The sequence below is a fragment of the Falco rusticolus genome, chromosome 12 (assembly GCF_015220075.1).
Source record: "Falco rusticolus isolate bFalRus1 chromosome 12, bFalRus1.pri, whole genome shotgun sequence".
NCBI lineage: Eukaryota > Metazoa > Chordata > Aves > Falconiformes > Falconidae > Falco > Falco rusticolus.
The window spans coordinates 5,091,148-5,110,710 of record NC_051198.1 but is presented as its reverse complement, the minus strand read 5'-3'; the positions used below and the strand labels follow the sequence as shown (position 1 = coordinate 5,110,710).

Sequence of the window (19,563 nt, the reverse complement as noted above, 5' to 3'; positions counted from 1 at the left end):
GAGTCACCCATGCACCCACCCACACACCACAGGTGCAGGGCACTCACCTCCACGCAAAATAGTGTTTAAGAAAAAGCCATAGCAACCAGCTATATTGCTGTGCCTTTAGGACAAATGTCTGGGGTTTAACCCAGCAGAACAAATGAACCTAACTAGGAGATTTGGTGTTTATTTAGCAGCTGATCTCAGAGTAGTTGAGAAATCATCAGCAAAAGCATGTGCATAGTTAACTTCTACAGGTGGCACAGTTTAAGGCAATTTATTAGCCCATGACCGGAGGGAACCCTGGGAGTTTGTGCCACTGATAAGACCACCTGCAGCAGTTGTAACCATTTCTTTTCTTTGCTTCTGTAGGGGGACTGAAGACCTGCCCTGTGCCTAAAACCAAAGTGTAGAGCAGCTACTGAAACTGAAGGTATTGTGCTGCAGCAGGGATAGCATGAGCTTTTGTGTGAGGTACAATGTTGTTGCTATGTTTAAGGCTCAGTGAAGGATAAAGCTGGGGTGACACAACCTTGGCATGTGCAATCCTGTAACATCTCAGTCTAAGTGGCAAATTAATAGTGTGAAGATAATTAGTTTTTTGGGGTTTTCTTGTATTTTTTTTTTGGTCTGTGTTGCTGTCTTCACCAAGCGTTTTAGCTCAGCAGCTGCAAGAAGCTCGGGGGGGTTCAGGGTACGTGGAGTCCACGTTGGAGTGTGGCCCACCATGATTGTAGGCTTTTAAGTAATATTGTATAACTGAGAGGCTTGTGTAGATAAAGCATTCAACAAAGTGTTCCTGGGATGTAGCAGAATTGCACACTACAGGTTTATTAAAATATTTGCCTAGTTCTGTGTCTTAAATACAGGAATATTGACATATGTTGCTTGTCTGAGGAATATTCTCCGCTCTGCATGCAAAAATAATGCAGAGAGATGGGTTTTATAGTGGATGCAGGTCTGAGCCTTGAGTTACTTCCCTACCTAGCAAAAACTGTGATGAGACAATGTAAAGGGAGTTGGGGGGGGCTGGAGTTTGCTCATTTCTATCAGCAGTTCCTGCTTTGGCCTCAGACAAGTTGTTCTCTACTCTGTGTTTTATTTCTCCATTGGTAAGATGGTGACAGTGGTGCTTCCTTCCCTGCTTGTCTGCTTTAGGTGGTGAGGTGGTAATGTTACTCGTTACCTAGTGTTTTCTTTGCAGCATCATGTTGAGTACTCACACCTGTGCTCTAGGCACAAATAACTGCAGGTCTCCTTGCCACCTGCTGGGAATTACCACTGTCCCTTTAACTTCATTTTTAAAGGTTGAAAAAAATGTAGTCTGTGGGAATATTCATGTGGGGTTTTGTTTTGCTCTTAAAAAAATATATTTTAAAACAGCTCAACCATTGCTTTCTCAAGTGCTTCCTCTCTTTTCTCTCCCTCATCCTGAAAAATTCACCCCAGGCTAAACAAGAGTGGAAAACAGAAGACTGAAAGGGAATGTTTCACAAGGCGAGAGCAGGAGTATCATGGAAAGTTTTGTTGTGGTGTGTGTTTTTTTTAAATTGGAACTCCAAAGCATACATCTTTTGTTGTTGTGTGCATTGTTGTTTTGCAATTATGAGCACTATCTTTGCAACCAGGATGCCTTGCAGTTGCACAAAACTTGTGCCGTGATATGTCCAGGCCAAAAGCTACAGGGGAAACTGCATTCAGCCATACTCAAAATGTTTCCTGTGTCATTACCTCTTAGCTGGGTGCTTCTTTATCCTCGTGTTAGGAGAGGATTGATGTGTGTAGTTTGAGACTTGTGTTGATTTTTTTGTGAGTGTTCTGTTGGTTTGGTGCAAGAAGCTAAGGAAAAGATTCATAAACACGCAGAGCTCTGCTAACAGTACTGAGGAGAATCCACCTCTGGCTTGCTCAGGCAGGGGTGAAGGAAACTGATGTGTTATGTGCCATCACTTTTCCTGGGTCTAGAAGTGCTAAGGTGTTACTAGTGCAATTCAACAACCTTCCTTTTCTCAAATACTAACTATTTTTAGTTCAAAGAGCACAAGACTGTTCCTGAACAGTGAAATTCTTCTAGCACACTGGAACATGTTTTCTGGTCATACATATTAGCATTCCAGCATCTCTTGCCTTGCAAGATGATTTCTGCATGTTCTTGCCTGTGCGTGTGTGTGTTGGACTAAGGTGATTATACATTAAGCTGGTCTTAGGAGTTGTTGATTATAAACACGCAGAGCTTTTTTGACTTCAGGCCTCAACACTACAAAAGAAGTCAGGTTTGGAGAAAATCATTTGAGCAATGTAAATTCACCAAGGCAGATTTTACAGGTGGGGCTTTTAATTATTTGTAAACAAAAACAGGCGGTGTATCTCTGCTGAAGTATGCATCAAGTAGCAAGGATTCTTCTGTGGTTGTGCAGTTGGTGATATTTAAATAGCTATGACTTCTGGTAACTAAAAAGAATCTATTTTCTCAAAGCAAAGTCTGGATTCTTCAATGAGAGACCAGGTCATGGCTCATTCAAGGTTTGCTGTTGTTTTCTCCAAGAAGTTGTAGGTGTGACTTTTATCACACTTAAGAACAAGGAAGACTTACCGGGGATATGTTTAATGTTCTCCATTCCTGTGATGTGAACAATGAGACTTATGGTTCGCAATGTAGATGCAGGATTATGTCTATTCTCTGGCAATGCTGTTCATGTTAGAGCTGCACTATACGTTAACCTTTTCACTTCAAATATTCGGGCACGATCATAATGACATGAGTATTTATTCCATATATGATATGGTCAGCTTCTGAACTGGCTTGCCTGGGAGCAAATTACACTCTGCAAATTCCAGAAAAATTACACTCTGCAAATCCCAGAGAAATTACATTCTAGGTTTACTTTTCTCCTGCACCTTTTGAAAAAAAGCAAACTCTGTGTATTTTCCGTCTATGCTGCTCTCCGGTGGAGCTCTTAGCAACATTTCCCAGAGAAAATTGTTACCTAAAATTGGTCCTGAGTAGATGTTTTCCAACATAGCCATATTCACTGCTGAGGACATGACTTTACTTTCTATGAAGTTAAGAATGCTAGTTTTAAATGAATGGCAAAACAATGCATTAAAACTATAGGCTCTGATGGCGCACCCCCACCCCGAATTGCTGTCATTCACTTCAGCAGGAGATGGATAGAGCCCATGGTTTTTGTCAGAGGATTATGAACTGACTTTAGCATTTTCCCAGTCTTTGAATTCATGCAAAGACAGTACCATGAGATTGTTCTATAACTGTGGATAGATTAACTGCCTTGGTTTCACTTCCTTTTGTTTTTTGCTTCAATATCTCTTTGTTCTGAGCATCTCATCTATCTATTCTTTTCCAATGCCATTGCGTTGTCAAAAGAGAATTTTCACAGGGCGGTGAGTCACCAAGCCCTTGCAGTAATGAAGTATTTTTGTTTTCAAAAGCCTTCAGCAGTGTCCCCCTTGCCCCTCATCAAGCAGAGTAATCCAGTCCCTAATAAGATAGGAATTTCTCTAAATTATCTCTTTCCACTCCGTTTTGGATGACGTGTTTATGGAGAGTCCTCCAACCTACTTGCCTCCCTTGGGCTCACCGGTGTGTCGTGAGGTCACTGGGGAATGTATCGCCACTCTGGATGGGTCACCGATCCCTGACAAGTGGCTCCAAACAGACCTGGGAGGCTGGAACAAGATCTGGTACTGGGTTGCTGCCCTGACGTCCAAAAATGTAACGGGTGAAATCCCAGACCCGCCTGAAGTCAATGGGAATTCTGCCACCAACCTCAGCAGAGCCAGGATTTCACCCAATATATTTCCCAGCCTCCTGCTGCATGAGTGCGTGAGGTCAGACTCATCGCAGTCGCACCGTGCCGCAGTCTGGAAGCCATTTACTGAGTCTGGCGGAATTGCTCCTTCTTCTCCGCAATGAAATTCAGCGGGAAACCTTGCCTGTGTCTTCATGGGTAGGAACCACCTCTTGGCTGATCGGCGCAGCTCCCTCTGCACACACGGAGGGTGGATTTGGAGGCTGTGGAAGTCGTTACTTGCAGAACGCTCACCCCAGTGGGGGTTTCTTGTGGGTCTTATTTCTAACAACTTCTGGAGCTTGCTACATGTAGAGAATAAGGATTTGGCCTTTACAACAAACCTGAACTCCTGCAGGGTATGTGCATGTGTTACTGCCCTTTTTTTTTTTTTTTTTTTTTTTTTTCCCTCTACAGATAGCCTTGATCCAATTCTGGAATTTGGATGCAGCTGTAAGAGAAGGATCTGGCTTGGGAAGGGGTGTTGATCCTGCCTGCTCCATGAGAAGCTGTTAGCTGACTCTTTCCTCGCCTCTTGGAGACATTCACAATGGGCCATTTGTAGGGTCATTGTCCAGGTCTCCCTGTTGATTTCTTTCGTAATATTGAAAATTCAGTTTAAAAAATTGTTACTTTGACCAAGAAACTAGAATCAAACTAAATGAACAAAAACAGGAAAGTTCACTCTGAATTTCTGGGACGAGAGCCAGTTTTCAGCCACATGTTGTAACTGTATTATTTATGTCCTTATTTATTGACTACATTGGCACCTAGAGCTCCCCATCTCTGCCTGAGGCCCTGTTGCAGTACATGAGAAGCATGATAGAAGTGAGTCTCTTACTGCAAAGACTCATCAAGACAGACACACATGCAAAATCCTACTTTAAATCCCATTTTAGATGGGGAACTGAGGGTTCTCTTTTGCAAGGCTGTACAGAGGCAATCCTGGGTGTCCTCCTGCATCCCGGGTAGGGGCTGTAGAGACAGTTACAGCTGCAGTAATTAGTACTCTTCCTCCTCTCTTCTCTGTTCACGAATAAATCTCTTTTCAGTTTTTTCCCCTGTATCCTGCTCTTCATTGTCAGAAGCAGAGGGTGACGTCCCATTCCATGTTTCCCTTGTTTCAGTGGTTGAGGGAAAATGTTAGTATTATATAAAAAGTTTCTGGCATTGAAGCTAATTTATTTCAGTCAGACTTCAAATACATTGAAGCAGGGAAGAAAAAAGGACGGACACCAGCTATTGTGGACTGCAGTTTGGAATCATGTTTCCCGTTGCTCAGGTACCTGTCACTTCTTTTCACCCCCAAGGCTTTCAATCTCTTTTAGCCCAAGTAAAGTGCTTTAGTAAGGCATGAACTTGGGTTTCCCCTAATAGCGAAACACAATACTAAATTGGGAAGCTTCTTGAAAGGCTTGTAAGGGAAGTGCACAAACATCTGGTTGACATTTAATCTAGAAATGTCAGGCCTCAGCTTTTCCAACACAGGCTGACAGTTCCTTGGGTTGAACACCAAAACATAGTTATTGAGAAAATATAGGGAAGAGGTAGATCAGAGACTAAATATTAAATTGGAAAAAGGTTGTAAGAAAAAAAAAGTGAATGTAAGCTTTATCTGTAAAACCCTTGTGTATTCTTGATTGTAATCAGCATACCATTAATGGGAGGCAGTTTGCTGTGAAGAAAACTGGGCTTAGCAAAAAGCCTAAGGTGGGGGATGACCTCCAGTAATCCTTTTATCATTTGAATAAGTCAAGCCCTACAGCAGCTGGCCAAACCAGACTCTAGGGTTGGTCCCCGGAAAGTCAGCAAATCCTATCTGCTAGGCATTGTGACATGCTCCTGTCCCATGAGGTGTTTGTGCCCTCAAGTACATGTGAGTTTTCAGTTTAGCAAAGGACTTACTGAGAGGTGCGGAGCCTGCGTTCCACTGGCTCCCAGGGTTGTCTAAACTCAGCCTGATGGTGTTTTCCATCTCCCTGAATCTCAGGGTCTGGTGCTTCCTATAGTCTGGTTGTGTGCTTCTTGAGGCACATGGCCAATATGGGACACTTTGCTCAGCCTTTTTGGTGGGACTGAAGAGATTTAATTCCCGAGTCCTGGAAAACCCCAATCTTAAATGCATATTTAAATCCCAGTTAAATCAATGATAATTAAGTATGTGCCTAGAAAATGTACTGCCCAGTTGCTTTTGAGACCTGGCACAGATTGAGAACGTCAGGCTTCAGGTCTGGTTGAAAAGTTCAGCAAGAGTTTCTCAGTCTTAGAAAAGGACGCAAGTTCTTTTCTCAAGATAAAATAAAAGAAGCAACCCTTTCCTCGGAAAATACTGGTTTTAGCAGAGGTGCATTTATTTAAGGATGACAATTTCACTACATTATCTACTCTTCTGAGTGCGTTCTTGTAGTTTTCACTTTCCTTACACCCCTCAGTGTCTTTAATTCCTTCCAATCTACTTCATCTTAAGGAAAAAGTGAGCAGATGTTCACATGTTATTCCAGATGAGGTTCCACCATCTGCCTGTGACATAACCAGATTTGTATTACTTTACTGTCTGACCTCACGTTCTCTTGGCTTTTTTTACTCCTGCTGCCACAGAGCAGAAATGCCTCTTGTGCTGCAGGCAGAGATACCTTGATGTGTCCTGATTTGATTTTTGATTCTTCACTACATAAGTCAAGTCAGTCCTCCTAATGTGCTGTATTTAGCAAGAACCAGAAACAGATCTTCTCTTCCACTGCCCCTTCACCTTCCATTAGAAAGCCTTTCTACTTAATAGTGTGTTCTGGTCCCAAGTGAACTAAATAATTGCACGTGCAATTTTATGCCCACATCAATGATGCGTGTTTCAAACAATAGTGAAGAACATAATGCTGTGTTACTTATATCTAGCATGGTAAAAACAGTAGACAGGTTTATTTTTGGAAGTAAAGATACAGGACTTGATCTGTTTTTTATTGGAATTGGTGATCAAGTTCCCACTTCAGCAAAACCTCATGGCTTGCAGCACTTCATTTGCACCAGTGAATGCACTGCGTTAAAACAAAGGTCATTAGAAAATGTACCCAAGAGGCCAAGACCTGTCTAAATACACATTAAGGGATGTAATGTTTGAGGCAAGTGTAGTTAAACTGAGCAAATCAGATAGGAGACCATGTCACCATAGCTTTTAAAGGATGTTTGGAACTTTCTGAGTCTTTGTTTATTGTTGGCTGATCAATAAATGGGCTTGCATTTGCTCTAGCAGAAATGGTGGTGTGGAGAAAGGAATGGAGGGGGAATAAAAACAGTTCATTTCAGGAAATGGTTTCATGTAAGCTCAGCTTGTAAGAATCACAAATTGAAAAGTTCATATGACTGGAAGGCAAAATCTTCTGGCTGCATGCCAACTAGGGAAATGAACAGTGTTTGCTGGAGGAGCTTAACCCCATTTGGGGACGGGAGGAGTGGCTGTTGGGGAGATAAGCATGTACGCTCTGCCCCTCTGAGCATGTTTCTACCTTTCTGAACCCACGTTGTTGCCCCTCCTCCTCCTGAGGAGGCTGGATCTGTTGATGATCCCAAAGGGTACTGTTTTCAGCATTGTTTGGAGTCACATAGAGGCTCCTCATAGAGGAGGCTGCTTGCTCCTTTTGTGCTCTAGCACAAAGCCATCAACATCTTTTTTTGGTGGCTTGAGTGTGACCCTTTCCAGATGGTACAGAAAGCTGTGGGCTGTGCGGTGCAGGGAGCTGTGGACCCCGCAGTCAGCAGGTGCTGTCGTGACCCCATAGTGTTCCTGTGTGGCTGAGCAAGAGCTGGGGCAGTGTTTTGAGGTCTGCACAAAGATGGGCCTTTCCCTGATGGCAATCATCCCCTGTTGCTTGAGACATTCCACTCCTGCTTCAGCAAGGAGAAGGCTGAAAGGGGTGGAAGACAGAAGAGGGGCTGTTCCTCTTCTCAATACCAAAGGAGTTACAAAGGCTGATAAAATCAAAACATTAACTTGGAAAGCTGCTTGATGTAATGGCATGCAGCAAAAGAGGGAAAAGGAATTCTGAAAAATGTTCAGTTTTAGTTCATACCTTTCAATCGTGGCTGAACGAGAAAGAAAGAAAGAAACTGAAACTAACTTTCCAGGTAAAATTCAGTTTCTTTTTAAAATTTTCACTTTTGGGTTTTGTTTTCATTGAACTCCAGAATTATTTGGTTTAGTCAAACCATCAAAACTAAAAGGAATTAGAAGCTGATTACTGCACGTGGAAGAAAAAGTTTGGGGTTTGGGAGTTTTTTGTATCATCACTAACTCATCTCTTTTAGGGATTATTTTTTAATATTATATGTATATGTAAAAATAAAAGGAGACAAATGTCTCCTCCTAATTCCACACAAAATAATTGTCACTTTCCAACCAGTAATAGTCTAGCTGTTGGACTAGAAGTATTTTTTGTGTTTCTTCCCCTGAACTCTGTGTATATGCTAATACAGGACTCGGTCTGACAAGTCCAACCTATAAAAGTCATATAGACCCGGGTTTAAGTTTGTTTTCAGATTTTGGATGTATTTTGATGGGGAGCTGGGTCGAGCCCCAGTTCCAAGCAATATCTGCCATATGGAAGTATTTGCAGATGTGTGTTGGGGAATGCAGAGCTGAACCATGGCTCCAAATCGGTGAGTACTGCTGCCTGTTGAGCACGTTTGGAAATCCAGGGGTTTACTTGAGTAAAGAGATCTATTTTCTAGATCAAAAGGATGCATAATTTCGCACCCAGCTCTGGTGGAAATCATGGAGAGCTGGCTTCGTACACACCCTTTGTGACACTGAAAATACCTTCCTGAATGACTGAATTCAAGTGTTTAATGTTAGGCATATGGGAGTTTTTATGGTCTTGGTCCAGATCACTCGTATAAAGAAACTGAAGGGTGGGTGTCTTGGGTCAGTGCCAAAAGGTAGAGCTAGACAAGAAAATGGCAAGATGTTGCAGGAAATTGGCAAGTCAGTGCTTGGTATAGCCACAGCAGGCAGGGGCTCAGGACATGTGCTTGTTCCATGCAAACCTGCTCCTCATGCCCTGTGTGTCTCTGTAGACTACCAATTACCACCGAATATGGGAAATGCAACTTTAACAGCAGGAAATCCCAGCCTTGCACCTGCGTGCATCCAGCTTTGCTATATGCTAAGTGTAATACGTTACCAGGTACTTTATCTTTTTCATGCTATATACTGGTGATGTACAGGTACATCCAGGAAAAGTGCTTTGGCAGGGAGCGGGGGTGGTAAGGGTTTTGTTGATTTGTAAATCCTTTGAGATGCACAGGCTAGATTTAGAGATGTTTTTAGAAGTACCACCTACATATATTGCTGGACAGCCTAGATAGACTTGCTTTCTCAGTTCCTTTTTTGGACACTGCAGCTGAAGTTTGTGTGTATGTGCCATGCATGGCTGAAAAGCTGCTGCTGTAGAGCAGTGATATGTGATGGTAATCTGTGGGACACGGGGAAGGTGTCCTTTTGGAGTCTGCCACCTTGAGCATGCAGTGCTTCATAAAATTGTTTGCATATTTATTTTTATTTATTACATATACAATTCATTTCTTAATTGTACAGTAAGAATGTGCCCAAGCTTTTGTGATCCTGAAATGTGTGGAGCTGGAGAAGGACTACTGCTTATGTCATATTTGCCTCTCAAATAATTAGAGGTGGCTTGCAGCAGAGTTGGCAAAAAAGGTAGAAGAATGAAAAATTAGATGTCTATGGCTAAGCTGTCTGAGCAAGGCTAGGACTAGATGTGACATTTAGGTCTGTTCCCTTAAATGCAGGGATAGTGTTATTGCGTGGAAGAGCCCCCACGTGTTTTCACACTTGCATGTAGAATTTCCACCCCTTTTGCAATGATTAGACTCATGCTGTTTGACGACATGCACATGTGCAAAATCACCATGTACTGTGCAAAACCAATTGAGGGATGCTGTTTGTGTCTGGTGGAAAGTATTTAATCATTTTCCCAAAGATATCCCCCTGATATGAATGGTAACAGGATGTTTATAACAGAGATAAGGCTGGGATGAAATCCTATCCCTCTCTGGGAGCTAATAAAAGCAAAGATTTGGAATTAAGTATCACTTTCTCTGAGCTGCACACGAATGAGGAAATGGGGTCAGAAGGGCAAGCTGCAACATTGTAGGCACTTTATCTAAAACATAAACATTACTAGAGTGCATTCTGACCAAATTAACTCTCTCAGATCTGCCATGTTAGCATTCCTGTAGTACTTAAGCCTGCCAGCTTTACTGCTTCTCTGACTGAGGGTTGAACTCCAAGTTGGGGTTGACACTTGCAAACAGGGCTCTGAGTGGGGAGGGTCTGTTGAACCTTTCCACAATTAAATATCTTCCAAAGAAATGCCAATGTCTTTGCAAAAAAAAAAAGGGGGGGGGGGGGGGGGGTGTATGAGAAATATGATCCACTCTCCGCTTGATGCACAGACCCCTGAAAAGTAGTATTCTTGCACAAGCACTAAAACCAGGAGTATTTGCTTTGCTACTGTTCACTGCAAAACACTTGAAATCCCAGCCCTCTTTCAAGTCCAGAGCGAGCCTCTTGATATCAGACTGGATGGTTTAGCCCTGTGTGATGTCAAAAGCTTGCTAAAAATCAGGACACAACTTTGAGGCAGGAACAGTTTGATAAGGCTGTTGAGCAGCTCTGCTAAATCAAAATCTATGTTTCTTAAGAGATGTCACGTAATTCCTGTAATAGCTACTCACAGATGCTCAAACCAAAAGCAAGATCCTATTGTGCCAGGCAGCGTCCAGATGTCTCATCACAAAACACGAAAAGGACGGAAAGCACATGCTATCTCCGTACATGCCATAAGGGATCGGTGGAGCTGATGTTATCTCCACCTTGAAAACAGAGGAGCAAAGGCCTGGAAAGAGGAGGAATGCAATATTAAAATTAGCACCTCCCAAAGATCAGACAAGCGCTCAGGAGCTAAATTACTTCCTTGCTGTGGGGAGAGAGCAGAGGAGAGCAGAATGTGCTCTACACCTTTCCATGGAGCAGATGGCTTCCCACAACAGTCATGGACCTTGGCCAGGAGGGATGGGGAGAGGTCAGCTCCAGGGCTTCTTTCCAGGCTTGGCTGCAGCTGGCTGAGTATCTGTTTGGAGTATCTGTTCTACTTGAAATCCTGCCCTATTTTAATTTATTTTCAAGTTTTCATTCTGAATCAAGATTTTAAAAAGGAGTTTTTTCAAAATGTATTGGGCAAGAAAGTTTCTGCACCTTTTACCAAAAAATCCAGCCACACCAGCTGTGTGGAGAGAAGGTACTGCTTAGGTTTGAGGCTTTTTTGAAGGAGCAGATCCTTAAGCTGTCCTAAATGCCTCCATGGTAGTGACCACTATGCTGCCTTCAACTTTGGAAAACCCTGAGGTGATCCCAGATCTCAAGTCTTCCTGGGATCCCTGGGAGCGTTACAGCCGGGAGGTTGATAGGGCTGGGACTGTCGCCTCCAGGACAGTACATGTGTGGTGAGGATGCCCTGGAGGTGTGAGATAGAGGGAACTCAATGTCCTCACAGTTCCCCTTGTAGACACCTAAAAGGTATGGTGATTTCCCTTTACTCCAGCAGAGTTGTCTAGGTTTCCTAGAACCTGTTGTGGGTATCAGGATGAGGATATTGGTTTGAAATTCCTTCTGTAAAATGTCCTTGTTTCAATAGAATAAGACTTTTGTGATGCTAGAAGTGTTATATTACTGTGCTTTAATTTCTAGTCACCTCGGTTCTTTGTGCAGAACTGAGAGCTGCAATGATCCAGAGTTGAGTTTCCCAGAGTTCCACAAACAACTGGAAGAAAGGCAACCCAGGTTCAAGGTCCCAGTCCCTGCTTTTAAGATGCCCAAACTACCTTTTTTTCCCCCCCAGCTCCTTCCTGAGAAACCGCTTGAGTTTTTAAAGCGCTGGGTTTTTTTTTTTTTTAAAGAGTCACTTGAATTCTTATCATAATTCCTTATCTATGGCAAAGAGCAGTGTAAATACCTAGAATAAAATCTCCGCTCTTCCAGGAACAGTTAGTTCTTTTTACTTCGTGGTCGTTTATGTTGTAGATAGCACAGCTATCCGAGGTGGCTTTCCACAGCAGTGGGTCAAAACAAGCCACCCCTTTGTCAACTGAGGTACATCGAAGTCCTCTGGAGGACTTTGCTGCTGGAGCATCCCCGTGGTAGGGCACTGATGTGCCATTGCAAGGTGTGTTGGCAGGAACTGGGACAGCAATCCTCTTGAAATGTGAACTCTGCAGTGCTGTGAAATAGAGGGGATTGTTGTCTCCTCGTGAGCTGCCAAGGCATCTTGCTGCCAGCTTATTCCCTTCCTCATTTTGTTTCCTAATGGACCAGCTTCCAGCTGGATCCCATCCCTTTGAAAAGGGGAGGAGACCAAAGGCTCTGATTTGCTTGAAATCATAAATATGGGGGGAGATGGGAGTGCAGTAAAAAGAGCTGGAAGAAGTTCTTCAGATAGCATAAAGCTGTCTGGAGATGGTGCTGAGCACCCCACAGATTAGGACCAGTGTGAAACTGTCCATTTCCTTGTGTTGTTCCCTCGGGTCTAGCATCGGTCACTCTGAAGCAAAGTCAGATAGGTCAATTCACACTGGCCTTTCATTTTTTTCAAGAGTACGAGGAGTTCCTAAGGCTTGAAATCATGCAGTGAAACTACAAAGTTCTTCCAGCTTGCCATGAGCTGTGTAACAAAGCTGTAAGTATTGGGGAGGAATCACAAACAGTGTGTTAATCCCTAGCACTCACAGGGAACTCGTTAGGTGAGATCTGCTCCCTTTCCAACCCATGCCTTTCAGTTTTCTTTTCAAACCACAATCAAAACTCTCCTGTATTTTGTTTGAGATTTAAAACAGCCAGTGGTTCATTGATTTCACATAAAGGGCTTCTGTGCAGGGGATTGTATGTCCGTTAAACTACTTAGGGCTGGTCGCCCCTTCCCGAGTCCAAGCTCCTGGGAACAGGCTATGGGGTTGCCAATCCAGCCATCCTAGAAGGGGAGCAAAGGGGTGCTGGTGCTCCCGACTGTGCCGGGGCTTTGGGGTCTCACTGGGGAGCTGAGTGAGGCTGCCCAAAGGGGGAGAGGCAGCTAGGCTGGAGCAAAAGCCCGGTGGCTGGGGCAGGGACCTGAACTCCCAGCCACTGTCCATAGAAGTGGCCACCTCCTGCTTGTGGTTCCTCAGGTCTGGTGTCTTCTGGGCTGAATATCTGGTGTTTGATGTGAACCTGGGGAATGCAGTCCTGTGCTACATCAGTTTCTTCATTAAAGTATCTAATATTTTGCAATCCCCCTTGAGGGAGGATGAAAAAAAAAGTCCAGTATAGCTTCCTGGCTTGTCTGGAAGCTGTGTGCAGGGTGAGGTCCCTGTGCCCTTTTGTCTCCACTCTGTCTTCGCTTTCCCTGTTTGGACCCATGTGGCTCTGAGGTGGCATGGTATAGTCATGCTGGGCTGGGATCGGAAATACCCTCCCCTCTCCACCACCTCGGAGGAGCGGTCAGAAAGCTGCTTTGGACCTTGGCAGTGCTTTAGGTAGGAAGCCAAGCTCTGTCTGAAAAAATCAGTACGCTATGCTGATAGATAGCTCTGGTGCTTCTATATTTGGGTTTCTGTTCCTCATAGCTGCACAGAAAGGTTTGAAAACATGCACTGTAGAGACCAAAAAAACATTATCTTACCTAAAAATTGCAACCTTCAGTGGCTAAGCAAGGATTTTTGAACGCATCATTCTGGCAGAAATGAACACTTTATAGCTTCAGTAAATAAGTTTACACCAGCTTACCCCAAGCGACTGAGTTGCCACACATCTGCAAAAACTACTTTGATTTACAAAATAATTAAATAATAATAAAAAATATTATACAGACAACATAGTCTTATTTAACTGGGCTGTGTTGCATGACAGGTTTTCCAGCCCAACCACCTTTTTGCAATAACAATGAGGTATTTCAGTCTGAGTATGACTTGGAGATATTTTTCTTTCCTCTTGAACCGCATTCATGAAAAAGTTAGTTTACGTGGGTGGAAACTGCGTGGAACCCTCACATTCTAAACAGTGTTGGAAATGGCTACATGTTTATTAATCTAAAACCATATAGGTACCATGGATTTCGTGGAAATTGTCAAACCTCAGCTGGCTTTACAGTGTGATATCAGCTGAGAGATCAGGCCTTAAGGTCACACTCTACCAAAAGGGTTAAAGACTCTGGTGGAAGGAGCATAAAAGTAACCAGGGTTAGTGATAGCTGAGACCCGTTTTCTTGTCACTTCTACAAGAACTGCCGAGTAACTTGTGCTGAGTGTATAGTTATACCTGACCTGGAGTCTGGTTTATCCCAATCTTTTGGGCATTTGCTCTGTAATAATTGAGTCCTCATTAGGCAAGAGAGTCGGGTTTGGCTACACACAAATTTCTGCACAGAAGTTGTTTAGTCAGGCAGCGCTCATTAGAAATGGTGCGCACCCATGGTACCGTACTGCTGCTTGACACCACTGGCTGGCAGTAGCAAGACTGTCCACCCAGCAGTCAGATGACTTTCACCCATAATTATTTAGCTTCTGAAGGGCCCAAGAGCACCTCAATGGCTGTGGAAACCCCTCTGGGTATTTCCTGGTTTGGTTATTCGGGCTGAAGATGCACAGCTTTCTCACACTAATGGGGCTAGATTGGTGCAGCTCTAAGGAGAATTTGACCACGTGCTCGTTGGGGATCATAACACTATTTTTCATGTTCAGCATCATCTGTATCCCTCTCCTTTGGAGGCTATTGCTTCAAAGTGGTGAGGGGGAGGTCTGGGCTCAATTCCCTCTTCTGCTGGTGGCTTCCTGTGCAATTTCTCCTCAATTGTCAGAGGTGATGTTCCCTAGAAGGGTGCAAGGACAGACATCCCAATGCTCAGCCTCTCCACTGTTGACTTCCCTGGCCTTTGGTTCTCCTGGTGCAAGAAGGGACCTCCCATCCATAGATGGCTTTTAGTTGTACATAACGGGGGAATATCTGAGATGAGGACTCTCTGGTTTTCTGTCCTCATGCAGTGCCTAGCACAGAAGAGATCTAGCTGTAGCAGAGAAAACAGAGTCCTGCCATTAACAGCAGCAGTCATGATAACGTGAGAATTACGACCTACCTCTCAGTGACAGGTTACTACTCCCTTGTAGCTCTTTTCATGAACAGTTTCCAATTATTTTGACTAAGAAAAGGCCTTTAATGTGTGTGTATATATGCTGTACAGTTTTGGACCCATCACTTCTCTTTGCCTAAATGCATGTTTATTAAAGTTCAGTGTGGGTATATGGAGCCAAAACCCTGACATGTGCTCCTACTGAACATGCTATAAACATTTCCCTAATACTCTCCAAGGTGCCCTTTCTGTCTGGACTTCAGAGCAGGTAAACTTCCCAGAAAATATTGTAGTCAATGAGGTTTTACGTCACAGGGTCCCTCTTGCAGTGCTTTCCTGTGCTCTTTTTTTCTTTTATCCTTTTGAAGTGGAAACTGTATTCATTTTCAAAGTAGATATGTGCAGTCAGCAATGATGAAAATGAAGGTAACTGTCAAAAATCCTGCCAGAAGGGATTTCTCCACTTTAATTTCTGCTTACATTATTAAGACAAGTAAATTATCTTTTCATGGAATGCTTCCTTTTTTTTTTCTGGAAACACTACTGATAAATGATGTAATATTTGAGGCCCTTCTCCACAGCTGTTGGAAGCTCAAAATTTCTCTTCCCTACACCGCAAGAGATACAGATGCCAAGTAAAACCTTAACTTGACTTTCATGATTAAATGTGATGGTATCACAGAGGGCAATAAGGAATCTACAAATATTATTCTGAAAGTAATGGATTGATTGAGATCCTTTTTTTTTTTTTTTTTTTTCCCTCTGGGTATTTTTAGGAGCCTGCCGTTGTTGTTACAGGGATTAGGAAAAAGCCAGGCAGAGTTCTAAAATAGTAGCTGAGAGGGGCTTTCTGTAGCTGTGACCCAAAATACTATTTTAAAACCACCTTGACAGGAACAAGCTATAGCTGCTGTGGCAAAGCAGAAAGCCGCTATTTTTATCACTGAAACTTTAACCTGTTCTCAGGAAGAGATTTCTTCCTATACTGTTTTCAGGTTGTCACTTGAAAAACTTGGGGGACTTTTGGAGTATAATTCAGGAAGATGGAGTAGCCCAGGCAGAAGAATCTCACAGGCTGACAGGACAGTGCAGTGCCTTTTTGTGAGAAGGGATCCCTTTTCCTCTCCGCCTACCCCACCCAGCCCAAGCTGTCCACTGAAACTTGAATAGTAGAGGCCACTTTTTCTCTGTATCTTAAATAATTTAGGTCAATTGTTGACATTTTAGCACAAGTAGCTTATCTTGGGGGTAAGAGCTGCTTAACCCACTGCAAGGAGGAATGAATACTTCCCCCCTACCCCAACGTAAACAGTCCCTGGACTTTCCAAACAGTGTTTGGGAAGTTCTCTTGACATCTGACACTGTGCAATTTACTACCCTTGTCAAGCGAACAGGTTTGTCGCCAGTGACCTGCACTGCTCCCTGTTGCACTGGTGCTGGGTGACCTGGTGCCTCTGAGGTGCCCCTACCCCAGCTGCCTTTCTCCCTCTGCAGACAGAAGCACTGACTTGCCTGGGCTGGGGGGGATTCGTCTCTGGCCTGCTGAAGGGCCTTGCCCTTGTGCTTCAAAGATGAGGAGAAAAATGATGCCATTTAGTAATTGTAATGGGTTGGAGCCTCCTTGTTTGTCTCTTCTGGATCTAGACAGGCAATCTTTAAGAGGAAAGCTGCTTTGTAAACTCATAGCACTTTAAGCCTAGGAGGCTGTTATGGTCACAGAGCAATTAATAGGTGTGGGATCACCTAATAATTCTCATGAAGAGAGCCAGCTCGTCTTTGGCTGTTGTTTTTCACGTTGAAAACATGCAGCTATACTGACTTCAGCATCCCATCGCTGGAGCTCTGCCTACTAAATATTAGCTATGTATTGTCAAAGGGGGTCTGGCAGGGCAGGGAATTTTAGACCAGGATTAAAGTGGATAAATAGTGTGACTTTTAGATAAGGATCGAAGTGACCTGTACCTGGTACTTTGTTAATCTTTACTGTTGCTCTTATTTGAATATATTCCTCTGAGCAATGCTTATCTGAAATGTGGATATTAAACTTGAGGGAGTGGGAAGGACATACAGAAAGAATCACTGAATCTTATGGGTTCACAGCTAGACACGTTTTCTCAAGTTAACTAACAAATTACCCCAGCTAGGAAGAAAAACATTATTTTTCTCTGGTATATGCAAAAAGACCTGTAAGTTCCAATCTAAATACACTGGTAGGACACGTGAATGAGAAACTTTCACAACACACTTTATTTTAACTTCTTATACTTTTGACTAATATCCACAATCTTCACCCTGCTTTTAGCCAGATGTAGTTACTAAACTGCTAAACGCAAATGCAGCAACATACCCTAAGTAACAAATACTGTCTTAAAGTCATTGCAAGTGCAAAAAGGAAAGGTCTCAGTTCAGACAGTGATGCCGTTTGGTGCAGGCAGAAGTGAGAGAGTGTGTGAGAGCTGGGAAGCTTTGCGAGGGGCCTTTCAGATGTGTGTCAGAGGTGGGCAGCTGCTCTATCCACTTTGATTTTTACTGTTGCTGATGAGAAGCCTACAAGAAAAAATAGTTAATTAGTCTGTGTGCCCAAATACTGTGCAGAGCAGAGAGGAGGAAATACGGCAGTGAATGACTTCTAGTGGGAGCTGCAGAAGTGCTTTGTTAAAACGTTACAATGACGTGGTACAATGTGTGTGGTTTTGTTCTGTAGGTTAGTACAAATGGGAGAGGAACTGCTCAGTTATTCAGAATTTACCCAGGCATTTCCAAAGCACTTGTTAATCCGAGCACTAGTCTTCAATAAGAAAATATCACTTATGTGGGTTCAAGGAGGAGGAGGGGACAGGTTATTATTGTGACCAGCTTCTCTGAAAATACCCAGATCCCCCTGATAAGTGTGCAGGGTCCCGCTCAGCATGCAGCACGAGTTCAAAAGCAAATACCTGTCTCGCCCAAGGCACTGGAAAACCTGCTTCTGACTGTTAACACCCTTCAGTTGCTGTGCCTTGGGAAGCAGTGGCCTCCAAAATATATGTTCCCGCATGAAATGTACTCAGGAGGAATTAAATGCCAGCTTCTCCAAAGGCGAAACAAGAGGACCTAAACGTGTGTGTGATTCATTGCACTGAGGGAGCCTGTCTTAAACCTGGGTTTGGATGTGGCCAGCGTGATGTCCTGGTATGACAGTGCTCCCCAAGAAAGCCGTATGCGTTCTAGGTGGAGGTGCTGATTTCAGTGCATGAAGTCAAGCGATGTTTAGCAAGAGGCTTTGAGAGTAGGATCACTTCTGTCGGATCCTGAAGACATTACCTAACCATCTGCTTTCTAAATTCCTGGGAACTGCCCAGCTAAGAACTAATGGAGCCAACCAGACACATGCACACACCAAAAATGAGTTTTGCTAAACACCTGGGGCCAACACCTCAGCTGATGTAAATGGGCAGCAATGACACCAAGCTAATTTGTAGCAGCTGAAGATTTGGCCCAGGAATGCTATTATTTTTCTATTTAGAGCAGTGCTAGCAATTTGCAAGAGTTTGTTATTAGGAAGGGGCCAAATATTTCAGAGGAAATTATGGAGTAATAACAACCACAGAACCTAAATTAGTTGTTTTTAAGTTATAAGAGCGTAAAATAATAGTATCTGACACCACTAACCACTATTCTTTTTTGCACTCCTTAAAACTTCAGATGCACTTTGCCAAACCAATTGTTTCCAAATTCTGTCAAAAATATTGTCCTTGGGCAGAAAGCTTGGATGCTAAATTTCAACTCAGAATGATTTTTATGGCTGAGTGACAGAAACCTTGAAAAGGGGATTTATAATGAATACAACTTTAACTACTGCGGCGTGAACAGTGCTGCAATTCTCATTAGCTGAGTGGGTTTTTTTCCCTCTTTTCTCAGAATTTCAGAGGGTGGGGCTGGCCATAGGAAGTAGTTGACTTGTGTGTATGCTTCTGTCATGGCAAGAAAGGAACTCAGCAGCTTCATTTCCCCTTTCATCTCTGGACATCTGTCTGGGTTCAAAGATTGTTGTGGGTCTGAAGCAATAGGATTTCAGTACGGTTTTTCATGTCGTGGCCATAAGCGTGGGCAGGCGGTGTGACTGTGGCGTATGAGCTGAGAGGTTTCGGCACCGGGAGTTGACTCCTGTCCTCCTCTTTAATGAGGTTTATTCACTGGGGGATGGTGAAAAGGCTTTGAACCTGAAAACAAGCCCCAGCAAATAAGGAGGCAGAAGGACCAGCAAGCAGAGGATGTGCCAGGTTCACGTCCTGCTCAGCTTTATTGCTGAACTCCAGATTTCACATTGTGGGAAAAGGAAAGAGACTCCCTTTGTATACGTTAAACACCAGGTGTGCAGGGTTGGGAAGTGGGAGTGGAGAGCTGGCTGGAGGAATTTTTTTAGTGTATTTGGACTTTTGTTTCCTCTGAGCAGTGAGTACAGTCACGAAGCTCTTGCAAGAGGCAGTGCGGGTGCATCCTCCATTTTGAGCTATTTCCACAGTGTGGCACAACGTTCAAGGGAAAAAAAAAAAGCCTTTAAAACGAGGTTGTTACAGAAACAGAAGGTCTTTATGGCTGCACGTAGCCCTGAAGCTGGATTGTGA

General features: G+C 43.4%; 1 long non-coding RNA gene across 1 annotated transcript in view; it reads left to right on the top strand.

Annotated features, from left to right (window-relative positions):
• Positions 1-19,563, top strand: part of LOC119156360 — a 366,829-nt gene that overhangs the window by 260,596 nt on the left and 86,670 nt on the right. The window contains exon 5 of the long non-coding RNA XR_005107087.1: positions 355-415. This is a non-coding gene — a long non-coding RNA (uncharacterized LOC119156360). The remainder of the gene's footprint in view (positions 1-354; positions 416-19,563) is intronic.